This window comes from Marmota marmota, unplaced genomic scaffold (genome assembly GCF_001458135.2).
Source record: "Marmota marmota marmota unplaced genomic scaffold, marMar, whole genome shotgun sequence".
Taxonomy (NCBI): Eukaryota; Metazoa; Chordata; class Mammalia; order Rodentia; family Sciuridae; genus Marmota; species Marmota marmota.
Genome location: NW_025999999.1, coordinates 12,809,257 through 12,831,379, shown reverse-complemented (window position 1 = coordinate 12,831,379; position 22,123 = coordinate 12,809,257). Strand labels below are relative to the sequence as shown.

General features: G+C 38.1%; 1 long non-coding RNA gene across 37 annotated transcripts in view; it reads left to right on the top strand.

Annotated features, from left to right (window-relative positions):
• LOC107149875 overlaps positions 1–22,123 on the top strand; it is a 528,547-nt gene that overhangs the window by 7,147 nt on the left and 499,277 nt on the right. For 35 of the 37 annotated variants that reach the window (XR_007349161.1, XR_007349163.1, XR_007349165.1 and 32 more), the window contains exon 2: positions 2,721–2,812. The exons of the other annotated variants lie outside the window; for them this stretch is intronic. This is a non-coding gene — a long non-coding RNA (uncharacterized LOC107149875). The remainder of the gene's footprint in view (positions 1–2,720; positions 2,813–22,123) is intronic. 37 annotated transcript variants of the gene reach the window in all.

The following is a 22,123-nucleotide window of genomic DNA, read 5'->3' as shown; positions in this document are numbered from 1 at the left end:
CCTCATTGTTCTATTATGTTTTAAAGGTCACCAGTGTCCTCTTAATAGGATGCCTATATATTACAGTTTACTGCTGTTACTTTGGCACATTATTAAGAGTACTCACTTTCCTCTCCAAAGTATCCTGGCATGGGTAATGATTTAGAATCACCTGTTCTTAGTTATCAATGGCTGAGACCCCTACTCAGTCCTCAGTCTCTCTGACCTTTCTGTCATATTTTCAATGTGAAAAATATTGGTAAATAGACCACATTTTAATGATAAAGCAATGTGCTTTTAAATCATGATGGTTTCACTTACTGTGTGGCCATAGAAAAGTCACTTAATACCCTATATAATTTTTTCTTCTGTAAGATAGGAAATGATAGTAGTACCTTATAGAATGGATAAATAAGTTCAAAATAGAGCTTGTGATGTAATGGGCATAGTGCCCAACATAGTGAGAGTCATTCCTCACCGTCTTGTGCTTCTGGAAGGCTCTGTCCTTTGGCTCAGATGACTTTCCTCAGTCTTCTTGTCAATGTGATGCATCTTTGTCCTATTGTGTCAGCTGCCACTTTCTGTCAGCTCATCTCCCTGTCCTCTGCTGTCCTTGGGTGTGGCACTTTGCCAGAACAGCATATGAGAGCACAGATGAATGTGTCTTAGGTTCTGGTGAAGGCTGGAGGATACAGAGTAGGGAGCACCCAGCCACATGCTAAAGTGGAAAAGGCCGTTTAGTTGAGGTGCAACTTGGAGGAAAGGAGACACTGAGACTGAGAAAGTCTACAGGAGAGGGTGTGCCATAGGAGAGGACCAAGGCAAATGGTGGCCATGCCCATTTTCTACTTTCCTTGAAACAAAAGCTTCTATACTGGGGATGCTCAGGGTATAATTGATCAAAACAGGAATCAATATGTACCTTAGGGTTTGGTGTAGATTAATCTTTCATAGTTAACAGAAAGAGTAAGGACGTTGGGTCACATAGGTGTGGGTTCAAATCAATGTTCACTGTGGATCATAGGGCACATGCTAACACTCCTGGGCTTTGGTTTTCTCGTTTGTGCTTAAGAACAGAGACTTGGAGGGGGTTTGACTTGGGTCTCTATTCTGACTCTCCTAACTCATAACTCTGTAATCTCAGGAGAGTTGCTCATCACTCATTTCTCAACTGTAAAATAAGGATAATAATAGTGCCACAACTTGATCATAGTGAAGTTAAATGAAACAGTGTGAGTAAATGCTTGACATATTTTACATATTCTGTATGTGTTAGATTCTATTACATTGTAATTATCGTTATTACATCATCAATTGTGAAATTCAATTTTTTTCTCTACAAAACAAAAACAGAAACACCTTCCTAAGGATATTAGGATACATTTATTGAGCTACCATTTGTAAATGCTGGGTATCTATAACAGACTCTAGATTAGTCACAAATTGAAAGAAGCTTAAAGCAAGCTATAACTAGGGCTGATTAAAAAATATTGTCACCAATTACATAATTATTTGCTTTCCTCCTCCTTCCTATTTCATCTTTCTCCCTCCTCTTATCCTCCTAAAATATAAACTCCAAAAAGCTAAGGGTTGTGTGCATTCTTTTAGTACCCTACTGTGAGGGTCAGGGCCATTGCACTAATTTGAGTGGGACAGAGACTAGCTTTGGTAATTATGAGTCATGGTGAAGAATGTGACCCTGGATTTGACCCTAGAAAAAGCCATGGTTGTTAAAGCAGGGTTAATTTGAACATGAATATATGTCTTATGCTTATTTTGTTTATTACCATAGCACATGGGGCTGAGATCTTTCCAGGAGCCTAATTGGCTATTTGACATGAGGAATGGCAATTCAGGGTTCCTTGTTTTGTGAATAGAATGTTTGGTTTCCTCTGTTCATACTGAAGTGTCTCACAGGAGAGATCCATGTGATGGGTGAGCAGGCCCTTCTGTGGTCTAAAGGACACAACCTGATGGGGTAAATTGGGTTTAATGATTCACTGTTGGTCATATTTACTCTACAGGACTTCACTTCTCATCAAGATGTTAACAACTCCTTGTAGTCTGCTCTTCGAAATTTCTGCCTGTGTTTTAAAAGTGAAATAAATAGAAATATTAAAATACAGGCAAGGGAAGACATATTATTTTAATAGAAGACCCACAAAGAAATGCAAATTTTATCCAAATTTTGGACCCTGGGAGAGGCTTGCCCTTGGAAATGAGGATTTATTAGAAAAGGCATTCCCAGAAATATAACTGGAATTATGTCTTTTCCAGCTTTTTTAAAAATGGTATTTTTAAACTTATGCATAAACACACATAACACATTAAAATTGTACATGTTAATAAGGTACCATGTGATTTTGATACATGTATATATTGCTTAATGTTTAAATCAGGTAAATACATCTATCACTTTAGACATTTATTATTTCTTTATGACATGAATATTCAAAAACCTTTCTTCCAGAATTTTGAAATATAGTACATAATTATTATCTATAATCTGTGTACAATGCAATAACATCCCAGAACTACTTTTTCCCCTTTAAAAAATCATTTTTATTGGTTCTTTTTAGTTTTGCATAACATTAGAATTCATTTTGACATAGTTAGAAAAGCATAGAATAAATTTGCTCTAATTCGGTCCCAGGTAATTCCCCTTCCTCCCTCTACTTGTTCCTCTCTCTCTACTCTACAGATCTTTCTGCCACTTACATGTTTTTTTTTTTTTTAACTAGTGTCTTCTGGATGTACAAGATGGTGAGATCCACTATGGAGGAAGGAGAGGATAAGGGAAGAAAACCGGAAGGAATCTGATCTAATTTCCTAGGTACATATATAAACACACCCTGGAACTTCTCCTTACCCCCCAATTGTAACTCTTTCCAGTTTTATTTATCCCAAGTTGTGCAGTGTTTGACTGTGTATCACCAAAGTCCTTGTGTACCTATTTCTGTCTTTAAAGTCAAATCTTGGATCCTTTTCAAGTAAAAGTGAATTTTGTATAGGATGTTTATAATTGTTAAAATAATAGGTTATTTTGCTAAAATAGCTTTTCCCTAATCACTGACAGTTACTTGTGCTCTGTAACTCCATTCATTCATTCAACAGGTACTTGTCAGATGATGTTCTAGGAACTGAGGCAATGGGGTGTACAGAGCTCCTGCCCTCACACAGCTGTTTAAGGATGTTGTTCCTGAGCACTCCTGGCCCTCACCTACCTTTTAATCCTCCTTTTCCTTTCCTTTTCTACTTTGTCCTCTGGCTTCTCTGTTTCTTTTCCCTCTGTCTGGCATCCCAAAGAGAAATGAGTGTCCTATAAACAAAATATGATCTACCAAAAATATTATGAACTCTCTACTTGTGCAGCTATGTTAAAGAGGTCTGTCTAATCCCTGGAAAGGAGCCAAAATGGGACATCCCCAGAAAAGCCAGACTTGTGGTCATGGGAGCAGATAGAAGGGAGACTTAAACAAGAGAAGTACAAAAAAATACAAATCATAACTTTCATGTGCTAGCTTCTCGATATGTTTGTTGAAATGAAGTTGGTTCAGATAATAAGAGGAGGAGATTCACAATTGGTTGTGTCCCAGATATCCTGGGGGTATGGTAGGTTTGAAATAGATGTCACAAATACCAGTTGGTAGTGGTTCTGCCTCAAGCCACACCTTAATGCCACCACCAAGGAAGGGCAACTGGACTGAAATGCTATGGCAACAAGCTAGGTTGTCATTTATCATGTTCTAGGAAAAAAGCATAGGACCAGGTAAGAGGTTCCAGCCTAAGGACACTGTCAACTAATTGAGTGGCTTGTGCAAGTCACAGCACCTCTTAGCCTATATTGTGCCTCTTGAAGGAAAATTAGAAAAATCTATTATATTTCAAGAGGTCATGTTGAGAAAGATAAGGCACAGGGGTAGAAATGCTTTGAAAAAAATGATAAAATCTCTGCATAGTCTCCAAGAGCACACACCTTATAATTAGTCTTATAGTATTAAAAGTCTCCAAGAGCACACACCTTAAAATCAGCCTTGTAGTATTAAAAGCAAACACACACACACACACACACACACACACACACAGTTGCTATTACTTAAAATCATAATTTTATTTCTTCTTCCCAAACTGACATCTCTCTTCCTTCAACTTCTTCACCTTGGTACCCCAGGTTTATTTCAGAATGGGCAGAGTGTCCTTGAAGCTCCCACTGGGAGATGCATTGCCTAAATCCTTTGGGGAAGAATGCACAGCCTAGTCAACAGAAGCACAGTCAGCACCTGGTTACAGATCATTCATAGTTTGCCTCAGCTGCAGAGAGCTGCCTGACACAAGAGCAAGCTCTCCCAGGGTGGCCTGTGCCCACTGACGGATCCTGGTGGGAGCAGGAAAGGTCCTGCCCTTTCAGACCTCTGTGGGGAAACTCAAGTAGGCTGCACACCCTCAGAGCTTTCTGCAGGCTGGTGGAGTATTTGTGGAGCTTGAATCACTGTTCAGCTTTTCTAACCCTCCATTGCACAGGTGTTGGTTGCAACACATATTCACTCATGCCCAATTCTCTCTCTGCATCTGCAGCACTTACCATCACGATTAACCTTTGCTTGAGTAACAGGATTGTCATTACATACCCCAGGCACCACCCATCATCTGCATCCTCCCTTAGGATGCAGCTCTTGCTTACAGAAAAGGACATTTTACAGGCTTTGATCATGTCTGATCGAATGCACAAGTTAACCCTCAGTATGCCAGGAGTAAGGATTCTGCATTCAGAAGAAAACGGTAAAACAAAGGTTGACGGGATTTTTTCCAAGGGTCACCCATTCTCTCTGTTTAGTGATGTCATCAGATCAGAGTCTATTATACTAACGATTAAGAATGGAATTCATGAAGTCAAAGAAAGAAACAAAGTTATTAAGGAAGGAAAAAAATCCAGCTAGCATTTTTATTTTTAACTGCAGACTGTCCATGAGGAGGCACATGATGTGACGAGGGGCTCTTTGGAGAGGGTGTTAGCTTTTTATTCCCTACCCTTTCACTGGGGTTCCAGCTTGCTAAAGTAAGAAGAAGGTGGTCCCAGGGCTGCTGTTGAACAGTCATCTCATTCTGGGAAACCTGGTCTCCCCTGGGCCTCAGTTTCTCCATCTGAATGAACAAAGAAGGGATCAGGACCAGTGAGAGTGCATTCAGCTTGCCTCCAGCTAGTTTCTCTAACTTTTCATTGTTCATCAGATTCCTGTGCCATAATTCATCCTCTCCTATGATTTCAATAGGAGAGTATCAGTTATTATTTTAAGTACGTTATGAAGCACATTCTTAAAGCTGTTTTCTCTATGTCGTTGTCTCTATTCTCTCCGCATAAAAATTCTAGAATTAGGGAGTCAAAGAGTGTGCAGTGTTCTAGAGAATTTTTAAATTTATGTTGTGGAATTGTCCTAGGATGCAGATTCATTTTTTATTTATCCTTATGCATTGAGAAATCTCTTTGCTTTTGTAACATTATTAAGTAAGATAAAACCATGTTTTTCTGGGTATCTGAACATGTGTTGTTAGGGACAATTTCAAAGTAAGACAGTGTAATACTACCCTCAGAATAACCTTCCAGGTGAAACAGTGGTAAATTGGAATCATATTCAAGCAGGTATCAATCTGACCCAGAGTTGGTTTACTGTGTCTGATGTATGTTTAAGGCATCATTCAACAGATGATCACTCAAACAATCTTCTCTTTTCTCCTACTTTTGAAAACTATGGAAATAATAGAACTTTTCCTCTAAGATACATCTGCTTATTTAATATACATATGTACAATTAAAAAAATGAGCATGTCTCCTTTTTCTCCCTCTCCAGAAAATAGCTCCTCATCAAATGAGGCTGGAATTGGGTAACCATCTTCCATCTTCACCATTGTGACAACCACACTTGACACAACCATACAATGCAAAAATAAACAGATGAATCACAGGCAGATGAATCACAGGTGTTGAGGAAGGAGGGAATACTTGGAAGAAGAAAAAAAATTTTCAAGCTTTGAGATGGTTAGAGGGAAAACAATAAACATTTATTATTTCTATATGCTAAAAAATTGTAGGTTAATTGAAAAACAGTTGGAAAAATATTTAATGAAAAATAGTTAATGTTGGTAGTGAACATTTTACTCAACCGAAACACAATACCCTGCTTATACTGATTGTAGAGAGCCCAGTATAATAGAAATATTGTATTCATAAGAATAGTACTGAATGAATCTGTGTTTGAAACATACTATTGTAAGCATTATAATGCTATGAAATTTTAATTAGAACAACTCTAGTATCAATTAAACAGCAACAGTTGAATTTAAAAGATATAAATTTAAAATACTTTCAAAGAGAGAAAAAAATGCAGATGTGCTTCTGGATGTTCAAGGCTGGCTTTAATAAGCTGAATTAAACCTTCCTGAGACCCTACAGCTTAGACCTCCTTGTTGGGGACCTGATGATCCAGGGGATCCTGGATACAGTTGGGCCTCTGAGGGCTATGTGTGGAACAGCAGAAGCAAAGGGACCACTTGGAAGAGTCTAGAAATTAATCTCAACCTTAGCCAATATTTACCTGTTATTATTCCTTTATTTTAATCAAGCTTTATATTTTCAGAGCTACCATCCAAGTTTCTTGAGCTCTTTTCTCATCAACAATAATATAGTATTGATAAAAAGAATTGGTTCTTTAATTTTTTATCCATGTTTTCAACCATCTTCTTGAAAATGTGCTTCTACCATGTAGACCATGCATCTATATATTTTGGGAAATTTCCTCTGTTTCTAAGCAGTATTTCCTCCACAGCTGATTTTCTCTGAGATTGCATTACATATTCTTGATGTACTTTTGGCAATATTTCAATTTCAGTTGACGCCTCTGTATCTCACTTTCAAGCTGTGAAATTTTCATATTGCAAAGAGAGTTGCTTAGTTTGGGAATGTGATTGTCCTGCAAACTCTTTGTTATTCGATTTTCTTCACATAATTTTTTGGATAGTTCTTGGTTTTCACCTGGAAGTCTTTCAAAAGAAACATGTAAGTTAACAGGATCAGTGTGAGCTTTATTCAAATCATCTTCCGATTGGTAGGAGATGAGGTTTACTTCATTCTTGGCTTAGATCTTTTTCTCTCATTCCTGTTACTCTCATCCACCTGCCACTCTGACTAGATCATAGGCAATGCATGGTCTTCAGCGTGGTCTTGGTCAGAGGTTTAAATTGCCATCTTTATCATCCATGACCTGGTTTGTTTATACCTTTGTGTTTTCAAGTGTTATTTCCTGTGCTTTAGTTCCCTCTCTCTTTGCTTTAATCACTCGATTTCTCAGGCAACTACTTCTTGACTTTCCTGAAGTTGAGTTCTTTCATTCAAACCATCTATTGTTTTATTCTAAAGTTTTTTGAACCTTATTCTGAGACATTTTCAAAATGTGTTTTGCATCACACGATTGAGATTCGAGGGATTCTGGTGCCTCTTCAGGTGACTGTGTTAGATTTTAAAGATAAGTCATCATGGGTCCAGGAAGTGACACTTTAAGGAACTCTCTTCTTTTCCTTCAACAAAGTCCAAACTCGGAGTTTGTGATTGCAGTTATCAGCCTCATCTTCTAAACCTACGATGGGCTCACATCCTGAGAAGCCCACAGTAAGTCCAAAATAAGAAAAGTAAACCATGCATGTAATGTACACAGCCAACCACAAACCATAGCTTAGCCACACAGGACACTGTAAAGTATGGGGTGTTTGCTCTCGTCATCTCATGGCTGACTAGGAGGGAAAAGATGAACATTCCAAGTTCAAGTATGGCTCTATGGAATGCCTATTGTTTTTTTATCACAATAAGTCAAAAACATCCTAATTTGAATATTTTTTTTTATTTGGGAGTTGTCTATACTTCAACCCAGACAGAAAATATTTTGGTTTGTTCTTCTTCCTTTCTTAAAGTATGGTAGCTCTCTACTCTAAAACAACCATAGGAGAATATAGCAGCATCTTTCAGGAATCCCAAAGAGAACTTGAGCTTATCTCAAGCCTTCAAATATCACCAGCAAAGCACCAAAGAGTGGCTTCAGGAGCAGTCTGCTGGACTTTGTGTGTGTGTGTGTGTGTGTGTGTGTGTGTGTGTGTGTGTGTAGTAGGTAAGCGGGCTTTTCATGTTTCCAAAGAGCACTGTGACTCTGCCTCTGAATGTGAGTGTCCTGTGGGCTACACTGACCACATTCAGGGAACCTTGTGTAGTGTTCCATCTCTAATATAAAGAAGTACCTGTCTACAAGGACAGAGCAGTTGGGCCCTGAGAGGACATACAGGTTCTTTGAAACAGTTCTAGGTTTGCTCTGCTCAGTCCCCAAATAGTACGCAATATCATCTAGATAGTGCATTTGAGGAAATAGAAGGGGCTGATTGCAAACAGAGATCATCCAGGACCTAAATCATTCTAGGTCCCACTTGGCCCCAGGACAAATCTGAAAGATCCAAGAAGCTCCATGCCTTTTCCCAGCTCTGCACACAAATGCCACAAGGCATAGTGGTGACATGTGCTTGCATAGAGGACATCTCCAGCAGAAACTCATTGACCTGATCTGAAGTTTCTTTCTGCTGCAGAGAAACCTGGTCCTACCTACAGATGTCATAGGGATCTCCCTTCTCTTAACATTCTGTCTTCCCTTTGGGCTCAGGAAATGCAAGCAGTCAGGAACAGAGGAATGAAAGGTCCCACTGAAGATATTCCAGATGCCTAGATTTCAATTTAAAGAAATCGGGAGAAAGCAACTAGAACTGGTCAGGTTTTAAAATGGCAATTCCAATAGATAGATAGATAGATAGATAGATAGATAGATAAAGGGTATTTTGTGGAGTCAGCGTGTTTATATTCAGTTCAGGTATTCCTTGGTGGGATGATTAAGTGACCCTGGCTCCTTCTCTCATGGGGGTTCTGCCATCTTCAATTCATGGTCATCTCATTACTCTGTGGCACTCTATAGTCACCAAGTTGTCTTCAGTAGTATACCAGCTTTTTTCTATGTGAAAATCATACATAGTAGAAGATGACTACAGAATGTATATTACTTATAATCCACACTATTTTTATTTGATATATATTTAATTATATTTCTATGTCATGTTTAATAAAACCATGATCATCATTATTTTTTTTCTTAAGATTGGATTTTAAATCCCTTAGCAAAAGGAAACTTTAAAAAAAACCCACAGCTTTAAAGGACCTTGAAAACATGTAGATGTATATAGAAAAAATTCTTGAATATTGAAGCCTTCAGTTGAGACTCAGCTTATGCCTGGCCATCAGTTAGCTATATTAGTAAACCCCAGATGCAATTTTATGTCACTTTTTCTTTTTCCTTTCATTTTTATGGTATATTTATTACTAGTGGCTGAGTGAATAAAGTCTTATGTATTTCTGAACTCCACTTTTTAAAAAATTCTTTGTCTGTTCTTTTACTCCTTTCTTTGTTCCCCTCCTTAAGAATCTCGGAAGTGTTCAAAGTCCTTTCTGGATCCTCTTGGCAGCAATGCTAATCCTTGCTGTCCTTTAGCCCATTTGTGCCTATATATGTCACCATATGGTAACGTCTACTCAAGGTTCCTTGCCACCATTTTTTTTTTTCTCTTTTGAATCACTTCCTTGGATGGGCCTTTATATCCATTCCTCTTTGGGCAGTTAAGGAAGCCCAAGTCTCCGTTTAGAATCTAGGAGCTCACACATTCTAACATTTATTGAAGGCTCATTCTGTGCCAGGCTGTGTTGCATCTGTTTGCCCTTTTGAACATTAGTTCCTTGTTTAACTCCTCCTCACAGCAACAATGTGAGGTTGGTACATTTATCTTTTTTTTTTCCAGATGGTAAATCAAGGAACAGAGAGAAAGTGATTTCCTAAGAGTTTACTATTAATATCTAAAAGAGCTAAAGTTTAAACTCCAGTCTTCCAACTCAGATGCTCCCTCTCATCAGTGCTTTCAGGTTTGACTCTTCCATACCCATCCTTTCAAAGGTGAGCTGCAGGTGCTTGTGCCTGGTATGGGTGTGTGTTGTGTTCATGTGCCCATGCACATATTTTCACATCTCTCTCTCTCTCTCTCTCTCTCTCTCTCTCTCTCTCTCTCTCTCTCACACACACACACACACACACACACACACACACACTCACAATGTCTTCATCATCTCATCTGAGAGAATGCAATTTTTGGTCAGGAAAAGGACTTTCCCTAGAACAGTTCAGTGTCTCTCCAACAAATAAATCATGGCCACTTCCTCTGACCTCTTATGGGAGTCATGCTCTCTCATTCCATCTTTTTATAGGAACTCCAGCTGCGGTTTATGAGCATCATCATTTCAAGAGGTAAGAGCAATGGTTTATGCTAATTAATTTCCTCCTTCTACCTCTTCAGGGAGTGTAGTTTCAGTCTGAGAAGGGACCATGTAAAACTGACACCTTCTCAGTCAACATTACTGCTCTCTTTTATGTCATGACTCCCCCATCTCAGCGAGTTATGGGATCCATTCTCAGCAGTATCCCAGTGAGACTGTCATGATCAGTTTTGTTTTATAAATTCCCATGAAGATTCAGGTGGGAAAATACTAACGTAATTGCTAAAAGTTTACTGGAAATTAAAAATACCTTTTAATAGCTTTTTCGTAACCAATAAGAATAAATTGAAAGGCAGACAATAGCAGGACAAAAGAAATGAGCTCTTTTGGAATGTGGATTTGGGGTCAAGAAAGAGAGATGATTGTGAATGATAGCTCTGGAATTTACTGAATATGAGAATGGTCTGTATCACCACTCTGTTGCAACCTCAGTTTTCTCATCTGTAACATGCTGATGATAATACTTACCTCATAATGTCTCATGGAAGATAAAGTAAGGTATGTACGTAAATGTCTAGCATAGTGCTAGCACCAATCATGAGTGATAATTAATAACAACAGCATCTATATGGGCATCTTCTCTTTTACAGTTTATCAGGCATGACCTCAAGCCATTTTATATTCACGACTGAGAGGTATATGCTGCTCTCTTTGCATATATGAAACACAAGCAAGCTGGCTGATTTGTTGGGATTATTCATACTTTGTTTCTTCTTTAGCACCAGGAGAGAAGAATCTCTTAGTTTCATGAGACTGAGGGATGAGTCTGAGCATAATATTTGTGACAGGTTCACTGTCTGCTATACAGAGTAGAATATTGTATGGGAGAATGATCTTTCCTGAGTCTCACAGCTCATTTCTGGCCCTTGACCAAAGACTGTTAAAAAAAAAAAAAAAGAACTTGGTACACATCATTTAGTGTAGGTCAAGTGCCTCATGCATATTTTAGGTCTGGATTTTGTACCTGATTAGGGCATTGAGTCTCCTGACTTTTCTGATAAATGAACAAAGAATGGTAGTTTTCCAGTTGCTAATATGCAATAGGAACTCTCAGAATATGTGTGTTGACTGTATGTGTGAGAAACTGGAGAAGTCAGATGCCACCTTCAACACTATGGTTTTTGTTTCTATAACAGGGAATAGGTTAGGCATCACTGCAGTGCAAGTTCAAGGCTCTTGGCCCTGAATTATAATTCAACAAATATTTAAGGAGGCAATTCTCTCTTCCAGACACTAGTCTTAGGCCATAAGAGTCACTTTGCCTCTCCATAGGGGAGAGACATAGCATATGGACAGATTACAGCATGAACAAGAAAAGAGCGATTCCAAATGAAAGAAGTTTTTCAGTGGTAGAGAGTTCTTGAGGTTCAAAAGGAGATTCTCCATAACATTTCTACAACTTTTTTTTTTAGAAGTTCCGTTTCAATGGCAGAGCAGGGCTTATGGTTAGGCTGATCTTTATGAGTCACTGTCTTTTTGAGGTGGGGGGATGAAGAATGGAATGTAAATTGAAGGCCTTGATCTTATGAAAGATACCATGGGCCCAAGAACAGAAATGGAAAATGAAGTGTCAACTTCAAAAGCCTTTTATTGAAATTCTGGTGTCAGGTGGGATTGTGGTCTTTTCTGATGCTCAACATGGAAAAGATTTGTTTTATATTAGTTGATTGTTGGCAGAATTTAATTCTTGCAGACTGTGAGCTGCTTTCTCTGCAGAATGTTGGCCAAAAGCCAATCTTACCTCCTTGTCCTAAAACCTTTACAATGTAACTGCTTGCTTCCTGATGCTCCATGATGGGCATTATAATCTTATGTAATATATTCAAGTATACACAATGATGTGCATCCTGTCAGTGCTGCTATATTCTATTAGGTTGAAGCAAGTTAACTGGTCTTGACTTCAGTCAAGGGAAGAGAATTATGCACAGGGGTGAATACTAAGAGGTAAGGAACATGGAGACTTGCCCACTATCTGTTAATACCTACCAAATTATTGAACTTTGGAATCTTATCTTGATTTAACAAGAATGTATTGAGGTAGTTTTGTTTCAGGATCTGTGCTCAACATGTTAAAAGTTCTCAGTGGTGAGCAAACCCCAGTACCCTTTTGAGAAGATTGTATTCCCAGTCTAGTACAGAAAACGGAATGTAAATAAGTAACTCTAGAGTGAGGCAAATGAAATAAAAATTAGGGAAGGACAGTGATTGTTGAAACTGAAGATGAATATCTTTTGGAGGATAGAAGATTTTTTCAACCTTCTTGCTTATAGGGTGGCTGGGGTTGGACCAATGAACACCAAGGGTGGTGAAATTGTGATATGGCACCCTAGAGATTTCAGTTCTGCTTTGAGAAGTTTAGTTTAATCCCAGATATTGGCCTTTCAAAAGTTGGACCTTTTATTTTCTGAAACTTAGTTAATATTTGTATTGATAGCAAAGACACTCTTAAGAAGTTAAAATGAGATGGTGTCAGAGAGCTAAAGAAGAATTAAAAGCTTTGGCAGGAATTTGCTGCTAGGCCAGTGTCCTGTGAGACAGCTAAACTATGTAGCGGTGACAGCACAAAATCCCTTAAGAAATTTCTGAATAAATTGCTTAAATCTGTATTCCAGTTGCTTATCACCCTCAGATACAGTAGTTAACATCCCTGGAAAGTGAACACAGTTGAAAATGGCCTTTACAGTGCAGATTTAAAATGTGTAGTGACCGTATGTTAATCTCAGAGTAGTTGCTTTGCTTTTCACCTGGGAAAAGAAGCTGAACTTTCTCTTAATGAATCATCATCGATCATCGGATGCTTTGAGAAAAATATTAAAAGGATGTGATTTGTCAGGAAAAAAGACAAATGTTGCTGTTTTCTTGATGCATTTTCCTCTGTGAATATTTCTCCATGAACACAAGTTGCCAGTTATCAAAATGGTAGCACCTTTTAAAAGTATTTCTTTATATTTTACTTTTTTAAAAATTTCAAAGTTACACAAAAATTCTAAGAGCAAGAAAACACATTCTCTGTACTTTGCACCTAAGTTCTGGAACTCTTGACGGTTATCACTTTTCCTTTGTACTTCTCAATATCTACCATATATAAGTATATAGGCATATGTGTAATGGTTCAGGACCATTTGAGAATAAGTTACAGAAAAAATGTTTTGCTACTCTGGATACGTTCATGTGCATTTGCTACATCAAAAATGACATTTTCCTACACACAACCAGTAAATCCTCAAAATCAAGAAGTTGATTTTAATATACTACAATAATACAATCCACAAATTCTATTCTAACTTAATTTTATGACTAGTATTTTTAGAAATGATTCAGTCCAAGATAATGTACAAGTGTGTTTTCCAGTTGGGATGTTTTAGCTTTTTGTCACTGTGACCCAAAGGCCAAACAAGAACAACTTAGAGAAGGTGAAGTTTATTTGGGGCTCAAGGTTTCAGAGGTTTCAGTCCATAGGTGACCAACTCCATTGCTCTAGACCTCAGATAAGGCAGAATATCATGGGATAAGGGACCGGCAAAGAAAGCTGCTACTTTCCTGGCAGCAAGCAAGCATAGAGAAAGGGAGATGGGAAGGGGCCACAGGGAAGAACCCTTCCAGGACACACCCCTAGTGACCCACCTCCTGTACCCAGGCCCCACTTGTACAGTCACCACCCAGTCAGTCTGTTGAAACTGCATTGGATGAATGAGGTTACAGCTTTCATATTCCAACCATTTAACCTCTGAGCATTCCTGCATAAACACAGGAGCTTTGGGGCCATACCTTATATCCAGGAGCCATACCTTATATCCAGGGTACTTTCTCAGTGTTTTTCTTGTCTTGTATGATTTTTTAAAAGATTACAAAGAAATCGTTTTGTCAAATATTCCTCAGTACCCAATGTTGGTGCCGTAATGATTAGAGGCAGATTATACATTTTGTCCAAAATAATCATGGAATCGAGGTTGTGTTTGTGTTGGAGCCTGAGTTCTCTCCCGTGTGGACTTTTCCCATCAGTGTTTGTCAACATTGGTGTCAGTTGGTTAAGGTTTTATGTATCAGATTTCTCTTCTCTACTATTCTCATTTTTTTCCATTGAAATTAGTATTTTGTGAAAACATAACTTGAAACTATGTATGAATCTTTTGTTACATTTATACGTAGTTTAAATCTATTCCTCCTATATTACTATTTGGCTTTCTAATCTAAAATAGTGTTTTGTTTTCACTTATTTAATCGTGTGTTTATTCATATCAATCTTGGCTTGTAGATTTTTTTATTTAATGGGTTTTAATCTCTTACCATATCATTTGTTCTTATGCTCAAAGTAGCCACATTGACCAGTGGAAGACTTCAAGCCAACTTCTATATCCCTTTGATACTCTCCTCTTATTCTGTGAACAGTTTACCTGATTGTCACAATAAGATATTCTAGTTCCATTTTGGACAACCACTGTTTCTATCTTATGTCCATTCATCTAATAATTATTTTTAGAAATGAAGATTTGAGTGTGCCTATTCTCAGCAGCTTTTCATTAGATAAAGTCTAAAGTAATGGATGTGCATATTGTACACACACTTTCTATATCTACGTGTATGAAAAGAGAAAGTTATGAGTCTACATCAATACTTCCAATTTAAATCCAACCATTTAGGCTCTACATTTGGTATTTGTAATTCTCTTTTCCAACACCTAGAAACTTGATTCCTGTTAACCCAACATATTGATTTTCTTACTTTCTTATTCCCCTGTGTGTTATCACACTGATTCCTCGCCAGGGCAGCCACCTCTCATGGAAGGGCTTTTGCTGTACACTGAACTCTCGAGGTATAATTTGCTGAAATACTCACCTTGCTAATTAATCCCTGAATCCTGGTGGCTCACATGAGCTCACTCAGTTACCTTCTTTTCTTGGCTTCCTGGCCCTCCGTGCCCCTGTTCCCTTCAGATGCCCTCCTCACATCATCCAGTACCACACGTGGCCTTTTTCCTCTCATATCCCTAGACTTCACCGATGCCTCCAACAAATACCCAGAAAGGAACTGGAATAAGGAGAACACTTGTGATAAAAACTTTGACTTAAAGATATACTTGGGCTTTGAATCTAACTTTATAGTACTGTCTTGCTTAGAATATTTCTAGAATATAAATTTGAAATTGCCAGTGGAGTTTCTGGCTAACCTTCTCTTTTATGAGGAAGCCATCTCCTCATAGGATAGTCGGATTCATAACATTCCTATCTGCTTTCAAATGTCTGACATGTCCTCTCAAATATATTTGTAATTTAATTCTGAGATGGTCAAGCTTATGTGAGAGGGTGGCATGTCACTATCCAGAGTCTTACTAGCGTACTCCAGATGTCTTTTAAATAAACTATGAAAATCCACATAGTTTCAGTCATAATTTTTGAGGCTTTCTGTTATTAGTAGTTGAAAACATCCTAAAGGAAATCCATTTAAATTGCTTGTTCTTGAGATGTACAATCTTTATATCATATTTTTTGATTGAAAAGCTTCTTTGATTGAAAAGCCTTAATGTACACTGTGGGTTTTGCGAGTAGTGTTTGAATATTGTGAGTATTGTATGAGCATGAGAATTCTTTTTTATTGATTGTTGTAAAACTGTTGATTTTTTTTAATTTCCATTGTTTTGGACTTGGTCAAGCATGATACAGAACATGGGTATCTAAGGGAATTGTGGATCATTTTTCAATGTTCTCAAGACTATGATATGAACAGCAAAAAAGAAATAGGGAAAATGAGATAAGTATACATGTATGTATATATGTGTATGAGAAGCTATATGTAATATATATGCAATAAATATACATTACATATATTACTATTATATAATACATTTTATGTGTGTGTGTGATACATGTATTGCACACATGTATGCAATACCCACACACACATACATATATATATATATAGAAAGAGACATGTATCTTTCTATAGTGTTAATCACAAAATTTAGGATTTACCGGAGACTTCAAAGAACACAAAAATTTCTTTGTTCCTGCTTCGTGTTTCCAAACCTGTGACAGTTCAGCTGGCAAGTATGGTCCCAGGATTTGGGACCATATTAATAAATATCCTGGTGATACTAATATAAGAAATCAAGCCAGGAACAGTGGCACATGCCTGTAATCCCAGTAGTTTGAGAGGCTGCAATAAGAGGATCACAGGAGGCCAGCCTCAGCAATTTAGTGAGGCCCTATGAAACTTAGTGAGAGTCCCAGGACCCCCCAAAAATAAAAAAGAAAAAAAACAAAACTATTGCACAATGATGCGCAACTATAGATTCTGGGGATGTTCAGTCAAGATATGCTGGGGATAAGGACATGCTATTAGAAGTGCTCTCTTATTCGTGGACTGTGTGCAGCAGCCGATATTCCTTCTTGACATGTGGCATAGTCACCTTTCACTCAGGATCTCAAACCTCAGTAGTCCCTTTTCACTGTGGATTGCCGCAGTCTGGCTGGCAAAATAACCAGGGAGTGACAAGCAACTTGTGAAGGTTGATACAGCGGGAGCTGCTTTATTGTAGGACAGTAGGGGTATATATACATAACTGAACACACAGCTTGTTCTTAATTAACATCAACTAGATACAGCGGTCAACCAATAAGGACTCCTCATCATCTTAGTGATTACACACAGCTTAACTTAATTGACGTAATCTAGACACAGCAGTCAGTCATTAAGGAATCTCTATCATCTTAATGGCTCCATGGTGTTACTCAGAAACCACTCTTCCTAGCAAACTGCCAGGTGCCATCTTAGCTTGGTTGTGGTCCTCATCAGTGGATAGTCTTTGGGACTTGGGAAGATCATGTATGTTGCCTGGTATTTGGGAGAACAGCAGTGATCCATGGAGGAATTACATCAATCCACCTGCATGCCTTGCATAAGCTCCTTAGTATACACACTCACCACATCTAGCTACACTTAGACATACCTAGATTTTCAAAAGAAGAATGTATTATCTGAATTGATAAAGTATTTTCTATAAAAAATGATACTTTGCTTAATGCTGCTTTATCCTTGATGACTGAAAGCATTTATTGAAGTTCATTGATTTACATATGTGGGTATGTATTTTAATAATTAAGAAAATAAAGGGGCTGGAGTTATAGCTCAGTGTTAGAGTGCTTGTCTAGCATGTGTGAGGCATGTTCCTCGACATCACATAAAAATAAATAAATAAAATAAACATATTGTGTCCATCTATAACTAAAAATAAATAAGCAATCAGACAGCCTGGGGATGTAGCTCAGTGGTAAACAACCCCTGGGTTCATCCAATACCTTTTTCTTAAAAATACAATATAATCCTTATTAAAAGAACATTGTAACTTTTCTGTGACAGATATTTTGTTCAGTAGAAGATATTGATAAAATGGGCAATGAAGAAGGGGACCAAACTGGCTCTGATCTTGTGCTAGATTTTTATCAGTTTTCCAGTGTGTAATTAGTCATTGAATTATTAACGTGTTTGTTGACTTATTTGCTTCCTCCTGGCCTCAGATTCCCTATCTCCTCATCACTTTTTCATGACTTTGCTAAAGGCCCCTCATTTTTTGAGCTCTGTTCTAGGTGCTCTAAGGAAAGGCATGCTTAGATTGCAAAGGGAGGAAAAAGGCACAGTTACTGACATCTGAGGCTTGAATTATAACTAAGCAGAAGGAAGACAGTTGGAAAAAATGTTGGTTTACTAAGAATACCTCTTAATCTGTCTGTGCTACTATAACAGAATACATGAACCTGGGTAACTTCTGATGAGCAGAACTTTATTGGCTCACAGTTCTGAAGGTCGGTAAGTCTAAAATGAAGGCAGGGCATGTGGTGAGTTTTTATCTGTGTCATCACATGGCAGAAGATAGAAGAGCAAAGAGGCCCATGGCGGCGGATCCTGCCCTTTAAAAATGGCATTAACCCATTTATGAGAGGGGAGCCCTCCTGACCTACATACCTCTCATCAATGCCAACTCCTAACACTTGCACTGGGAATTTAGGCTCAATGTGAATTTTGGAAGGAACAAAAACATGCAAAGTACACAAGAGCATAACAATCACAGAACATTAAAGGACCAACAAAATTGGCTGGTACAGTATTGCGTATCTGTAATCCCAGAAGCTCAGGAGGCTGAAGCAGGAGGATCACAAGTTTAAGGCCACCTCAGCAATTTAGCCAGGCTGTAAGCAACTTAGTGAGACCCTGTCTCAAAAAGTAAGAAGAGCTGGGGATGTTGTTCAGTGATAAAGTGCTCCTGGGTTCAATCCCCAGTATCAAAATAGGAGGGAAGAAAGGAAAGAAAGAAGGAAAAAGAAAGAAAAGAATACCTAGACTAGAATTCAGTCACTATTACAATTTTATTACAGGCTTGCAGTAATTCATAGAATTTTTCCTTCTTCACAATCATAGTCTATTTCTATCTCTAGTGGACATGTATCCTTATTTTCCTCTGATTTGCATCTAAACCTTCTTATTGTCTTTGGAGAAGCCCTTATGAAAGATCCTCTTCTATCACGTGAGTTGTCAGTGACAAGCGCTTCTTTTCCTACCTGTCTTGTGGTCATGCAAATCACACACACATACCTCAAGTCTGAATCAGAAGCCAAAGTGGCAAAGTCTGCTAAGGCTTTTGTCCTGGAAGAGGTGTCTACGGTGGTGGTGGCTCATCAGGGTTTCTGAGGCTCTGACTGGCATAACAATCCCAGGGCAGCATCTAGGCTCTGGCACAGGTGTGGCCAGCAGTGCAAGATGGCATGTCTTGGCAGAGACCCCAGTAGCAATGTCCATTTCTGTGGTGTGCTCTAAGGTATTTTTCCTTGGCTCTGTTTACTCTTAGTTCTGCAGATCTCCTGATGTCTTTCTTTGCATTAACCTGTCAAAAATTGTTCTTAAGGCTTTCTAAAACCAGCTGCCATCAGTTTCTGATTCTTATAGCCAAAAAATTTAACTAGACCATTTTACTCTTTGCAAAAAGTGAAGCTATCATAACCAGCATCCTGCTGCTGTATAGTATTTAAACATACTTTTAAATTCCTGCATAATATTTGAGTTGCTGCAACTTAGTGAATAAAACAATTATTTTATGCAGAAAAGTAGGTCACTTCTAAACAATCCAAATGTATCTTTGTATGTGCTCTTTTCTAGTTTCATTTTTCCTTTGACAATCACTAGGCATTTGTTTATTCGGTCAAAGGGTATAGATACCTTTTCTCCACACATTATATGCTGTGAAATAGTTTCATTAGTTTTTTTTCCCCCTAATTTTAATGCTACTAGGAGAACGTAGGGATTTCAATTTTATTATGTTCTTATTTACTGGAATGGTACAAAAGAGTCCATTTCCTAATATTTTCTTTCTCTTGCTCTCCCTCTCTCCTCCCTCTCTCTCTTTCCATATACACACACATCTCCATGTATATATTTATATAGATGCAGATATATTTCAAGCATCTCATAATTCTAGTTTATACTCTGGTATAAAAAAGAATGCTGTTCCCACGCATTTTTCACTAATTGAGAATTCACTCATTTTCTCCTCTGGAAACAAGAAGTTCTTATAGAGATACCTAAGTAGAGGGAATCTCCTGAGACATGTTACATTTTAAACATCCTAGATTCTCAAAAACTAAGGGCTGGACCACAGCTTGAGAAATGTGATAGGAAGGGGATTCACTAGCGAAAGCTGAAATAAATGGCTTCAGAGACATTTCTGGTCCTGAGAATCCATGTTGTTGGGGAAAGTCCACCTAGAAACCCGCTGTGTCTGAAAGTGCCAAAGTCTGTGACTCTTTTCTCCTTTTTCATGTTTCCCTCATGGCCTAATATTCGCTCCCTTTTTCTTTCTTTCTTTTTTTTTTTCCTTCCTAGAGAATGTAATCTTGACAACATTTCTCTAATGGTCACTTTCTCATTAGCTCTTTTTAAGCTCAGCCAAGCTATGACGGGGCATTTACTTTCCTTCATCTCCAGGGTCTGGATGGAGATCTTGCATTATTGTTCCAAAATGCGACATTTCTATTGGTAAGTTCCCTTTTGAAAGCAGGCAGCAATAAGTAAAGATAAGCATGGAGGTGAAACGTGTTTTGTATGAGATAACTAAAAATATGGATCAGATAAAGAGCTGCTGGATCTCTTTGATAACTTGCCCACTTTTACAGCTTGCTTCACTTGCATGCACTGATAAGACAATTTAAAGGTGGCCACATTGCATGAAACATAACAATGGGTGATTATAAATGTTCCTCAACATATAAATGGGTTATATCCAAATAAACACTTCATATGTTAGAAAAACATTCTAAGGGGAAAATGTACTCAACACTCCTAATCTACCAAACATCAGAGCTTAGCCCAGCTTGCTTTCAACGTGCTCAGAACACTTACTTTAGACTGCAGTGGGTGAAATCATCTAGCACAAAGCATTATAAGAATGCTGGGTATCTCCTGAAAATTTTTTGAATACTGTTCTGTAAGTGGCAAGAAGAACTAGTTGCCTCGGTAAACTTTCCTACTGTCATAAAGTTGAAAAATCATAAACCAAACCCTTCGTATATTGGGACTCTGTATTTTGGGCTTCTTGGTTTGCCATCTTTAAATGTGAAATTAGTTGGATTTTTTTTTAAACTTTCATGGAAAGATTAGAATGAATCAGAGCATAAGGGTGTGTGACATGGTTTCATTTTCCCACAGGGATCACTCACTCTTAGAAGTCAAAGTCATGAAAAGTAGCAGAAGACATCACATAAGGTCTCTGAACATAGCTTCTGCATGTGTTTAAAGGTTTTCTCCACATCACACACAAGGACATTAGGAGAAAGGAAAGGGTCCTTTTTGGTTCTCACAGAAAAAGAGTAGTTATTTTTATTGAAGAATATGCTGTTGATCAGAATCTCCTGGGACTGCAATGGCCAAAGAATACCATGGACAACAAATCTGTCTTTTGAAATAGATATGCTTATGTCATTAAGAAGTATATGTAAAGCAGCATGATGTAGTAGAATCGACATCAGATGTGGAGGATGCGGATCTCATCCTAGTTCTGTCCCCTAGCTGCTGAGTGCACCCACTTCCTTAGACATGAAATGAAAGATCTAATCTGACAATCTTCATGGCCATTGTTCTTAAATTTTGTAATGTGGTCATTTTTCATAGCTTAAAAATCACTAAGTCATGTCTACCCCTTCCTATTCAAACTTGTGGGATCAGAATATGTTTTGCAAGACGGCATGGTGGCACTCACCTGTAGTCCCAGCAGCTCTGGAGGCTGAGGCAGGAGGATTGGGAGTTCAAAGCCAGCCTCAGCAATTTAGCTAAGCACTTAGCTACTCAGCAAGACCCTATCTCTAAGTAAAATACAAAAAAAAAATGGTCTGGGATGCATCTAAGTGGTTAAGTGCGCCTAGGTTTAATCCCTGGTGTACACACACACACACACACACATTCATTCATTCATATTGCTTTTGTCATAACAGGAAGTCTATGAAACACAAAGTGCTTGTTCATAAAGTTTCTAAGCAGTCTATACTTCTCCCCATTTATCAATTGCTCTGTTACCAGTCAATGAGGGTTCCTAACTCCTTGTCGTTAAGCAATTAAAAAACAATTCTCTGTAATGGAGTGTGGGTTCTGAAATCACATGACCTGAATTGGAATCCTCAATTTTAACTGTTTGGAACTTAGTGTTCTCAACTGTGAAATTGGTATAATATTTAGTTACTTCTTGTGGTACTTAAAAAAAGA